The following is a 12,484-nucleotide window of genomic DNA, read 5'->3' on the forward strand; positions in this document are numbered from 1 at the left end:
CCTCCATGTGTCCAATAACGCTAGGTTTTCCATCTTCCCCTTCAATTCCTTCTAGGGCTTGTTTTGAGTGTGAGATATTCTAGCACTTCTGTCCCTCCCTGGGTCCCACACGAGATTGAAGTCTCCAACTAATATATTTCCTACGGCAAACCCTTCTAGTTTATGTACCATTGATTGAATATAGCGGTCTTGCCCTGTGTTCGGGGTGTACAGTGAGGCTACAGTATTTGTATCCCCTCCTCCCTGGAGCGTCATTGCAATAAACCTACCATTTAAACAAAAAAAAAGTCATGGGCGCCCCTTTATGAAAACGAACACGGCATAAATGGCCTGTTCTCTGGGAAGGTACCCACTCTAGAGTCCGCAGCCACACTTTTTTAAGGGCCTTAGTTCTAGTCGCCCTAACTTTCCCAGGGTCATCCAGATGTGGATCCCTTGCTCACTTTGCTTATAGAGGCACAGCTCCATCTCACTGATGCCCAACAGGGCTGAAACACATGTATGGGTTTGCTGTTGGTACTCTTGTTCAGAAGGGAATTGCCATAGCATTTCGGTGCTGGACTGCCCTTGTGGGCGGGACAAAGACTGATATGCAAATAGATATTTCCCATCTGTGAAAGGTACAGTGAGCTAAAGTGTGGCTGCGGCCTCTAGAGTGGGTACCTTCCCAAAGAACAGGCCATTTATGCCGTGTTCGTTCTGATAGAGGCGGGCCCATGACTAATTTTTGATTACCTACCGTTAATGTCTCTAATTACACCCGTTATTTTAAGCTCCAGATTATTTTTCATTGCTATAAGAGTGCCCACTCTCTTTCCCGAGCTGTTTGACAGCTGTATTCGGTCATACGCTCTTATTCTAACTCTATTCTTGTCCTTCTCTTGTATATGAGTCTCCTGCAGGGTGATTAAGTCTGGGTTCTCGCTTGCTAGGTAGTGGTCCAGTTTTTTCCTCTTAACTGGTGAGTTGAGACCCTTTATATTCAGCGAGATAGTTTTTATCACTCTTTCCTTAGCCATTGTTTAATGGATTTCTGAGTGTTTTCCCTCCTTGGATGGGTTCTGCTGTGCCCACCCTGCCCCGCACCCCCTCCAGACCAGTTTCCAGGCCTGGTTCCCCCCTGACCACCCTCCCCCTTCCCTCCCTGGGGTGGCTCAACCGGCCTCTAGCCCCTCTCCCGACTCTCCTACTCGGGTGTTGAGCCCATTTCCTCCCCCAGTGGTCCCTTTGGCGGGTCCGCCCTGACCCATGTGTTACCACCAAGATTTCTCCCCTGATCCCCCTCCCACCGCTTACATTATGTATACCCCTCCCCAGGAGCTATTACTTTTTGTCCCTTGGCACTGTAGTTATCTTTGCTTTTAGGGGCTCCTTTCCGGAGGCTCTGTTTCCTGTGGTGCATCTCTCCCCAGGAGTCTCGGGCCTTGCGGTCCCCGCTTTTTCCTTGCTTTCTTCGATTCCTGGATTCACCACTCCCATGCCTTCCTTTTCGGGTGCTTCTTCTCCGGGCCCTGAGTCTCACTATATGACAGATCCATCTCAATGTCCAATATGTCTGCGCCTTCTTCGACCGTGGTGATTCTTCTGTCTTTTATCCACTTCGAACAGGAGTCCAAATGGGAAGGTCCATTTGTATCTTAGGTTTTGTTTCATCAGCTCTTGTACTATCGGGCGCATCTGCCTTCTTTTGGTAAGTGTAATTTGGGAAAGATCCTGGTACAGTTGCAACGACGTACCGTTGTATTTAAGTTCATTGGACCGTCTGGCTGATGCTAGGATTTTCTTTCTGCTTGTACTCATGCATTGCTACCAGGACGTCCCGAGGCCTAGCTCCCGGCTTGTTTTTCTTTGGCCCCACTCCATGCACTCTGTCCACCAGAATTTCTTCCGGGTCCGGTAAGTCCATCAGGGACGTAAATATTTGTATTGTTTGTTGCAAATCTGCTTCTCCCACTGTCTCCGGGATTGCTTTAACCCTGATGTTTGCCCTCCTTGACCTATTTTTGAGGTCTTCGGTCTGGATTTCCAGATTATGCGTTACCCTAGCAATGTGCTCATCATGTCCTCCACTTTGTTTGGCCTCCGCCAGCTCCTGCAGTGCTTTTTCATTGGTGTCTACTCTTGCTTCCAAAACATGTAACTCGCTCTTGACCTCTTTTATTGCTCCTGTCAGGTCCTCCTTCATTTTTTCCAGTTGCGATTGCATCATGTTTGCCATCCTCTGTCCGAAGTTTTGGAAGCACTGGTCCATGAATTTTTGTGTGACCCCTTTTTCGTCCTGGGCCTCTTCTTGGGATGTTTCTTCCTCGCTCCTGTTTGCGCCCATGTCGCTGTGCTGCAGGGTTCCTCCCTCTTTCCTCCACCTTTTCTGTATCACCCCCTCGTAGTTCTTTTTGTTTCCTTTCACCGGGATCTGGGGGTCTTTCCCCCTGCTTTTCGACATCCTGTTTTGTCTCTGGTGTATTCAGGCCGTAAATTTGCCTTTCCTCGTTCTTTGCTGCAGTCGTGTTCTAGTCCTCTTCCCTATTGCTCCTGGTCTGCCCTTGACCCGTGTTTTGGGTGAGGTGGATGGCTCTATATCCCTCTTCCTGATCTCCTTCTGGCTGTCCTTAGTGTCTCGGCCCACTTGGGGGATGTCCCTGTGGGACCCCTTGCCTCTGCGGGGTCAGCTTCTATCTGTGGGGTTGTTGTCTTGAGTTTCCGGGTTCTTCTCTGGGCCTGGTGGAGTCCTGCTCCTCTATGCCTCCTTCTTTCTTTCTGGCGCTGCGTTATTGCCCCTCTTGTTCCTGCTAGGGGTCTTGCTTTTCCCTATCCCTGCTGAGAGGGCTGGCGTGCTGTTTAGGAGGGAGCCGGCGCTGGCTGCCGGGTACACCTCTTACCATGTCCCCACTTGATTTGTCTGCACTGCCTGGCTTCTTTGCAGCTCCTTTGTCCTGAGACGGGCACACGACCTTCCTCCTCTTCTCTCCTCCGCTCTGGGCTCCTGCTCCAGAGGGGCCGCCTCGATCCCTTCTCTTCTTACCATGAGTCCCGCTTCTCCTTTGCCCGCTGGGCCTCCGGTGGTGCTTTCTCTTCTTCCCGTCGGTCCTCGGCGAGTTGCTATCTCTCTCCCTCTCTTATCTCCGTTGTGCGGGACCTCTGCAAAACCAGCCCTCCCTCCCAGCTGCTTCGCTCCGGCGGTCTTCCACCCGTCTTCTCTGCACCAGCAGCGGGGCTTGCTCCTCACCCGGACCGCACACTGACCACGGCCCGGTTCCTCCTCTACCTCACTGTCCGGACTGCCTGACCTCTTCACTTGGGTTGGTGGGGGTACAGAGCACACTTATTCACTGTGTCTCCACCACGGCGGCCATCTTGGAAGTTGGGAAAGAACACTTTTAATAAGCATAGAGTATTCCTGTTGGCAAAGCTAATTACTTTTTTACTCCCTGAAAAATCATGCAACTCAATGTAGGAAGCACATTCTTATCAGAGCCTTGTTTGTAACCCTGACATAGGAAGTAAAATGGCAGGGCACATAATACAGCCTATAGTTTCGCCCACCCTTCCTCACCACAGTCTAGGCAAAATTCAACAAGAGACTTGCTGAGGTTTCTTATGGAGCCCTGTTGAAGAAAATCAAATATATATACCTTTTAGGTAAATGGCATCAATGCTCAGAGGTACAACAGCCTGAGTGCCTTCTTCTCTTCTGTAACTAAGGACCCCTCTGTAATTTATTATCAGTTGAACAAGATGCAGGGGGATGCTAGTCATTAAACTCAGAACACATGTTTATATTGAAAAGCCCTCAGCAGATGAGCATAGAAAGAAACCGAAGGTGCAGTTCTCTAGACTGTTACTAGAGTTTCCTATTCTTTAGCAAACAAATAGCACATTTCCTTCACTGTATTGTACCGCCGAAACAACTGACTTGTTTTTTTTTTAAAGTTAATGATTTGCTCATCACCTGCAAGGAGTATTCTCCTGTACCCTTCCACCCGTAACCCTACCCGGCTCCTGTGCTAGCCTCCAATACTAGTTGACTGGGCACTGTAAAAAGTGTGGGATTGTAGCAGTAAAACACTCAGTGGGATATTAGCATACCCATAATACTTTGCAAGCAAAACATATTTGGTGCCTCACCATGATATTATGTGCATTTTAAGAAAGTGACTTGAATCTGCATGTGCATTATTAATTTGCAATGCATACAAGATTGTTTGCAACTTATCCCACCCCTTTTACGTTGGGTAGGATTATACAACTGAGAAGTGAAACTGTTTTTCTATAGCAGAGAGTTGCAATGTAATGTGTTATGGTCTATGCCCAATGCAACTCCTGAACACTTGGAAAGAGTGCAGATTGTCTGAAAAGCATTTTACTGTCGAATATCGGTTGCCCTAATACTATAGATGAGTAATACCAGGGTTAGCCCAATCCCATTATCCCTTGCAGGCCAAGTAAATGATGCGGTGTTGCTCTCCACTTATAGGGTAATGTTAGCAATGCTAAAGTAGGAGACGCTGAGCATCACATTTGTCTACTCCGAATTCATAGACCGTGAATTCATATTTGAGTTTTATAATGCGTTAACCTGCAAGGGGACTGCTTCAAAGTGCTTGCGTGACATAAGTAATAAGAACAGGAAGCATGGGATGAGGTTAACACATCCTAGTAGGCTGCTTGCTTACCGTCAGTATCTGATATTTGAGATGATAGTTGGGTTACATTGTGTGGGTGACACTTTTATTATTATCATTAGGGTATTTCAGTGTGGACCCAGCTTCGTGAAGCGACGGAGAGCTTTACAATTACAGTGAGGGAAGCAGAGAAAAAGGAAGTGGGAGCTAACCAGAGGGCAAGGGTGGGCAATTTGCAGCAAGGGATTTACAAGCAACCAGGGGAGGAGACAGTGGGGAGCAGATCAGAGTCTCAGTACGGTGCGGTGTGGAGGGTGTGTGGACCTGTGTTACAGAGGAGCCATTTCTTGAAGAGGAAGGTCTTGAGCTCTTTCATGAACTGTTGCAGCAATGGGGTGAGCCTGATGGCCGGCTCGTTCTTTCCTTCCTGTGCCATTGGAGTTCAAGTCTGCACATTTCCTTCTGGTGGATCGCAGGCCTCCGAAGATGCTGAATTTCTTAGTGAGGTAGCTTGGGACTTCAGGGTGATAGCCTTGTAGAGGGTTGAAGCAGAAGCCAGTGCAGTTGGGGGGGGTCGCGGTCAAATTTCGGGAGTCCTTTGACCCGTGCTTCAGCATGCAGGACACATCTCGGGGGGTGCCATGGTAGTCCATGGAAGGGCTTCCAAACGGGCACTTTTGATAAGGCACCATGGATAACAGAAGGTCTGTTGCTTGAACGTTAGGATGTACGTACAAGTCGGGTAGAGGAAGAGTCCAGGCTGTCTGGTAATATCTAAATAGGTTCTGTTGTTAGAGTAAATGCTTGGTAGAGCAAAGCGTAGGAGTCATGGGTGGGGCGGGAACAGTATTTGTTTAATGTGTGCAGGTATACCTTAGAGTTTTCTGTTCATGGAGCCACTTTTTCATATTAGTTTTGACCTCTTGTGACTGTATTCGGTTTTCAGGTTTTTATGGTCATGCTTGCATAAAAAGGTAATGTAAATGAGCTAGACCAGAATATCACGACTAGTAATTATTTTAAGAGAAAGCAAATGCCAGGTAATTGCTGTGGCTTGTGTCTTGTTAAATCTTTTTGCATAGGTGAACAAATGTATGTGTGCGCTGCTAAACATCTTCTGAGTGGCACCCAGAAGGAAGCTGGGCAAGCGCACAGCTTAGAGGGAACATTGATCCCATTCATGTTTCTGGTTGAGCGGCTACAGATCTGAAGGTTCCCCCAAAGCACAGACCACGGATTTGGTAGGCGTAGTGTCCTGCACATTGCTGGCACCCTATCTAGTAGGGCCAGATCTTCAGAACACCAATATGTTCTCGCAAAGGTGTGATAACATGTAACCTGCACAACACTATTTACTTTCACCGAAGATTAAATCGTGTTTTTTTTTTTAATAAACCCTTTTTGTGGACCTTCACTTATTCATCTTAGCTCCACCATTTCCCTCAGCTTTCATTGACAGCTCAGCAATGTCCACGGCTAGGTCATCTCTTGGCTTTCCTGAACACAAGGAGGAGCAACATCATTCTAACTAGCAAATGATGAGCACGAAGCCATGGGAAAGCTAAAGAAAGGAGTATTTCTGATAACACTAGATTGCGCACTGTGAAGTAGTTTTCATCAGATTCTGCATTACACTCCTCCGTTTTGAGGCAAAGCGAGGGATCGATTTGCCTAAAATCATATTTCTTTTGCTTGGTGCCAAAGCTGCGAAAATCGATGTCTCCGTATTCCAAAATAATCAAATGAGCCACTAAACAAAATGAAATTGGGACAGGCGTACTCGTACTGACACATTCACTGCACACATATCACTGAAATATTCAGCAAGGACTTGGGAAGCCTACATGTTTACACATGTATCGAAGGAGCTATTTCATTTGTTTTCCATTCTCTAACTTTAATGTACTTAAGTAATTCACCCAAATTAAGCAGAGCAATTGCGGTGACCGAGATCATACAATGTGAATACTGCTGTGGTGTTTCATGGCCATGCCTTGTATGTTATTGTGGAAGGTGCCTTATACAGAACAGTGTGTTGAGGATTAAGAGAACCATTTTTAGTTTTGGCTACAGCACCACCTATAAGCCGAAACTAATGCATTATAGTACAGCTAGGGAGAGGTCGCATACGAGGAGACACAAAATGCTTGTAGGTGGTGTTTCGTTATTTACCACCCCCTTCCCCCAATTCACTGCCCATGGCCATGCTAATCCCTTTTGCCATTCCCACCCACAATCTGCCCTTCCCGCCCCAAACTCACCTGCCAGGGTTTTTTAAGCCGTTTTCTGAGCGCTACTGGTTTAATTGGTGCTGTAACCACGCTAATGGTGTAATAAAAATGCCTTAACCAGGTTTGCCTTTAGCCACTGGATGTATAAACAATATGCGTGTCCTTCACTAAAGTCTTGTTAAAACTAAGAATTGGCAAAGCCAACAGGTTCGGCTTGCATAGACGTATTAGATAGCCATATTCGCACCATTTTCAAGCTGCTATTATCGCCAGTTATTACTATTACGGCAATGCCTGGCAAATATTCCCATGTCTAAACAAATGACAAAACTGTTGGCATTGGCAATGCTTGTTTTTACTTCTTTCGGCACACTTGGGCCAATGTGCGCCCTGAGGCCTTCCGGCGAGTGGCGCTATATAACGATACTTTAGATAGATGTATAGTTCAGGTGGGAAAGCAGTTCATTAGCTAAATTGTAATGTGGGACGGGAATGATGCTGACGACGGGAAAGACCCAAAGAAAATGGAGGAGGCAGCATGTTAACCGCTGCAGGGTCCTCACACAACTTGTTACCCTCCCCCTGGGAAAGGAGAGGGGGCGGAACGGCGCCAAATCAACCCGAAGCCCGCGAAGGGCAAAACAAAGGAAAGGGGTGGATTTATAATCAGCAGGGTACGACTGCAGAGACATCTCGCTCCTGCAGTAGGACCCTGCAGACTCGCCATGCTGGAAGAAGGATTTCGTTTTGAGCGCCAAAGACAAGATGGATTTTCTTTGGTTCCAGCCCCTATGCCGGATGTGTTGCGGTCGTTCCAGCTGAAGGAGTTTACAGCGTTCGAGGCGAAGGGAGAACCAGATTCCAACTAAGGAGGCTTTCGGGGGCAGTCGTGTAGGGAGCGGTTGCGTCGAGCATGAAGAGGGAGAGAAGGTACGGAGAGAGCTGAAAGGACAGTTGTTAGAAGGGGTTGTAGATAATGGTAGTGCGCCGGGCGTACGGAGTGGAAAGTGTGTACTTTTAGCTTCCATTATTTTATGAATTGGCACACACTGAATTGTAGGCGGGCTCCGGGCTGCGTTGTTGTAGAAATTCACGTGGTTGTCGGGCTGTTTGCCCAAGGGCATTATGGTATTCGCAGATCCAAATCTGTCGCTAGGCAGGGGATACAGAGGTGCGGGGAACTGCGTTTTATCCAAGCAGGTTGAAAGCCGGCAGGCCTGGGGGTCAAATTACCCCCCGACCTCCCCCCATCAGGTAGGCCAACAGTGGGGACTCCTGCTGCAGTCTTGCTAGCCCTGTTTCTTAGGGTTGGGACCCCCCCCCCCGTTTCACCCCACGTGGCTGGGGTCTGTTCACGGTAATGTGGCCTCTTAAAATTCCCCTCCCCCCGTTGTTGCACAAATAACCGGGCGGGGAGTGGGGTCAATGGGTTAATGGAGTGGGTGGCCCACGGCTGTAGCTGCTTACGGGCGGCATGGGGGGCAGGACTGTTGGATGCGGCAGGGCACCGAGGAAGATAGCCACTGTTAGGCCCCGGGTGCCTGAGGGTTCGTAGCGCTATATAAATGCTAGATTATCGGCAATGTATGTGCAGGTGCCCGCACAAGGTAGGATTAAGATAATTGGCGGAAGGCAGTTGGATTGTATCCAAGGTATGAGCTACAACAGAGCTTGCGTTGCATTCTGGTTGTTAAAGGGTACTACGCAAATTTTGCCTTGGTGGTCGGGTTACGTCTGGCATGCTGGCGGTACGATGGAAGTAGCAAACGGCGTCTTTGGTTGTCGGGCTAGATCTGCAAGGGTGGGCACTGGGCAGGTGCCCAGCGCAAGCTGCATTGCAGTAACATATGACGATTCTTTGGAGAGCATGCTTATTAAGAGTTAATTGCCAGAAATGGGGTCTGATGACATAAAATAATTTGGGGTTGCAGAGCAGGCAGGGCATGCTGGGTTTTGGGATTAAAAATTTTACTTGGCGCCATGTTTTGCGGGGCTGGGTCTGCGAAGGCACGTGGCCGTCCGGCCCGAGCTGCATTTCGGTAACAGTTAGCAATTGTTGAGGAACATGCTTATTGAGAAACAATTGCCAGAAATGTGGTCAGATGTGATGCAATATTAAGAACTGCGGCACAACTTGCGGGGCATGCTGGTTTTGGAAGATATTTCATATAGCGCCCCCTTTTTGTTGCGGTGTATTTCATTAACATTTAGCGATTGCTCGGGGAACATGCTGTTATGAAATAATTGCCAGAAATATGGTTGATGTCAGACAATTTTAAGATCTGCGGTTGAACTTGCGGGGCATGCTGCTTTTGGGAGGAGAATTTTCATAGCGCACCTTTTTGTTGCGTGGCTGGGTCTGCGAAGGCACGCAGGTGTCTGGCCCGAGCAAGGGTGCGGCCGGGATCGGTAAAGGAGACTCTCACGCAGTTATAGGTAGTGGGAGTGAGATGGGTATTCTTAAAGGTAATGCCAGCTCAGGGGAGCGGTTAAACGGGTATTTGGATATTGCATCTATGAGTGCTTGTTGAACTAGGGTAGGAATGGGGCCCCTGTTTGGTATGTTGTAGTTAGTGCATGGTTCACAAGGATGGCAGCCAAGTGTCTCGCCGCTGGGCGGACCAAGCACCTTAATTGGGGAAATGCTAAAAAGTGGTGGAACAAGGTTGGGAAGCTCACTAGCAATTAGTTTAAGATATAACTTAATCTGTGACTGGTTCAGGCTCCTCCTTTTTGCTCCATGGTTTACTGTGACCACAGCCAAGCACCCACCTTGTCCACGAGGCAGTTGCCGGAATAGGGGAACTAGGTCCTGTCGCTTTCACATGAGTTGCGCTGAGGGCGCTACTGTCAGATACAGGGTTTCACAGGTCTAGAAGGGGGACGGGCGGGGGCCTAGAGGTGCCGCCGGCCAGAGGTGTGCTAGGGGGCGGGCTAAAGCCCCTGGTCTCTTGGTTGTAGCCCCGGATAGAATTTCAGGAGCTACGACCCAAAGACGCCCCCCCCAGTCCCGACAGTTCTGACAGTAGCATAGCCTGGGGTCCTTTTCCGGCCTGCTAACACTCATGCCGCCGGCGCCATGGGAAAGGATCCCACGGTGGCAAATGGCTATTCGCTTCTCCGGGTAGAATAATAACGAAAGGGGAGTTGTTCGACACTAGAAGGAGGCAGATTGTGCATCTAAAAGATTCTTCGTTATTCAGCAATAATGTTCAGTAACACTACTGGGTCACAGTGGGCAGGTTAAACGACAGGAGGGGGAGGAATAAGCCGTGGCACAGGCGATTTACCAATCAAACGACTACTTGGCTTGGGCTAACCGATGCATATTAATAAGCAGGCACCCGGCTGGACTGTTCAACAAGCAGCAGGTAGTAAAGTGAGCTGGGGCAGGGTCCCGACCCCATGGGTTCAGGTTGGACATGGAAGCCTGGGGTGAAAAGAGTTTAAGTGCAGTTACAGGTCGCCAGGCCACGTGGGGCATTGGTGTAACTTAGGCATCTGCATGATAGCAGGCTGGTAATTTATTCCAGGGGACACCTTACCGGGAGGAGAGGTCGTCCGAGTACGGCTTGACTGGGTGAGTGCCTGTGGGGGACTGGCAGTACCCACAAGGTTGTAATTGGCCCTTGGTTACAGGCAGCGGTGGCAGGAGCCTATCGGGAAACACTAGTGGCCTGGAATATGATTTGCAGGTAAGCCCTGATCAAAGTATAATGCACCCCCAGCAGAGGCATACGTAGGGCAGTATGGTTGGAATGGTCGCGCACAGTGAAGGAATACAGTAGGGGGGGGGTTGCTCAGTGGGAGCACTGCTACTAGGCATGGCTTTACTCATCAAAAGGCCCCGGCGCGGCTGTGATAATAGGAGTATGGTGGTTAAGGGATTGTGCGCAGCGGTGTTAAAAGGCGCATGGTTGCCAGACTTGTTTGGAGAGGGAAATGAGCAGCCACTGTGGGTTGTGTGCAACGTGTATAATAGGGTTTCCTGGGGGCTTCGTATTACGTGGGAAGTTTGTTAGGGGACAGCCCTTGGTGGGGCACGGATGCTCTTAATGCGGACGAAGAGGGCTAGTTGGCACAAAGTTTTCTTGACACAGGTTGAGTGCTGACAAGGCAGTATAATGCCATGGTTGCATTACAACGAGGGGTGATGTTAAGTTTGGTGGGGACGGTGCGTTGGGCCAAAGGTCGGTTCTCAAACTGGGTTGGAGTGGGTTATTGTGCTGGCCCCATTTCTTCAGCGGAAGAGGACATCGGCAACATGAGGTTCCCACGATTTTGCGAATTAACGCCAGGTGAGGGGGACGAGCAATGCAGTGTTAAAGCAGGCGTCCTTAAAAGATTATTCCAAGTGTACAGCCGGGTTTCAAGTTGTGTTATGTGCCACTTTGATTTGGCCAGCGGGGCAATCCGCCAGCAGCAAACTAAGTCTGTGCGGCCAGGAGGAATACGGAAGGTTGCAGCCGTTGGTTTGACAGGTTTAATTCCGGCGGCGGAGATACTACTTGATGGTGACGGTGTTAAACCGCAGTGCTTTCCCGTGCAACTGCACAATAAAGGGTTAAATCTTTCAACTTGGCTATAGTCTACCCGGGCTGAGCGTTCCATAGGGAGCGCATCTCTTGCGCTGGGCAATGGCAACTGCCACGGGTTGCGTAAGTTGGCCATATTGCCACGGTTGCGATGGGCAGCTCGCGTCTAGGGCTGTCATTTTATGGGACATCTTAAACCTGCTGTCCACGGGTCAGGGTCACGATAAGCTAATACACTTTCCTAGTCAGCATAACTGTAGTACGCTTTTAACCGGGGCATGCCAAAGGGAGACGGGTGGGCTGAGCTCGCATGACCTTCCCTCCCTCTCTCTCTCGGCCAGAGCCACATAACACAAGAAGCGCCTGGTAGATGGGTAACTCTATATGACAACCCTGGGTGTCAGGGCTGTGGCGTACAAGACGTGTTGGGGTAAACCAGTACTGTGTGGGTGCGTTAGGCGCCTCATTTTGGGGATACTAGGGCCTTTGGGGTGATCGAAGGGTGAGGTGGACTGTTGTGGGCCCAGTTGGGTACACAACGGTTCAATTTGCTATCAGGGTCAAGCCCTAATAAGTAAAGTGGGGGGACTCATCAACAAACAAGTGGATGTGAAATCGCCAGTAATTAGCAGGTCAGGGTCTAATAGTATTTGGTAACACTGAAAGGTGTGCATTTTAACCCCCAGGAAAGTCATGTCTCATGAAGGGTTTCACACTTCTCGGACCAGCGCCTCTTGTTAGCCTAACAGCAGGGGCGTCTGGTTGTAACAACAAGGGCCCAGCTTCCCCCAAAAATGAAACGGCACTCTCCCCGCCCACGGGCACCTGCAAGGGCAGGGTAGGCTCAGGCACAAAGGGTTGGGAGAGTTGGGCCTTCTGCGGACTTAGTGCAAAGGCATAGGGGGAAGCAGGTAACTCCTGCTAGAGCAGGCGGAGGTGTCCCAGAGCATGCCCGCCCTGGTGAAGGCGGAACAGGAGGGACAGGGGCAGAAGTGTCCCAGAGCAGGCCCGCCCGAGTTAAGGCGGAGCATGATGGAAAGGTGGCAGGGGCAGAAATGTCCCGGAGCAGGCCCGCCCTAGTTAAGGCGGAACAGGA

The 12,484-nt window shown here is 49.5% G+C and overlaps 1 protein-coding gene across 6 annotated transcripts in view; it reads left to right on the plus strand.

Moving 5' to 3' along the window:
• Positions 1-12,484, plus strand: part of MUS81 (MUS81 structure-specific endonuclease subunit) — a 1,262,762-nt gene that overhangs the window by 221,913 nt on the left and 1,028,365 nt on the right. The gene's annotated exons all lie outside the window — the stretch shown is intronic.

This window comes from Ambystoma mexicanum, chromosome 2p (assembly GCF_040938575.1).
Source record: "Ambystoma mexicanum isolate Mex_15411 chromosome 2p, UKY_AmexF1_1, whole genome shotgun sequence".
Taxonomy (NCBI): Eukaryota; Metazoa; Chordata; class Amphibia; order Caudata; family Ambystomatidae; genus Ambystoma; species Ambystoma mexicanum.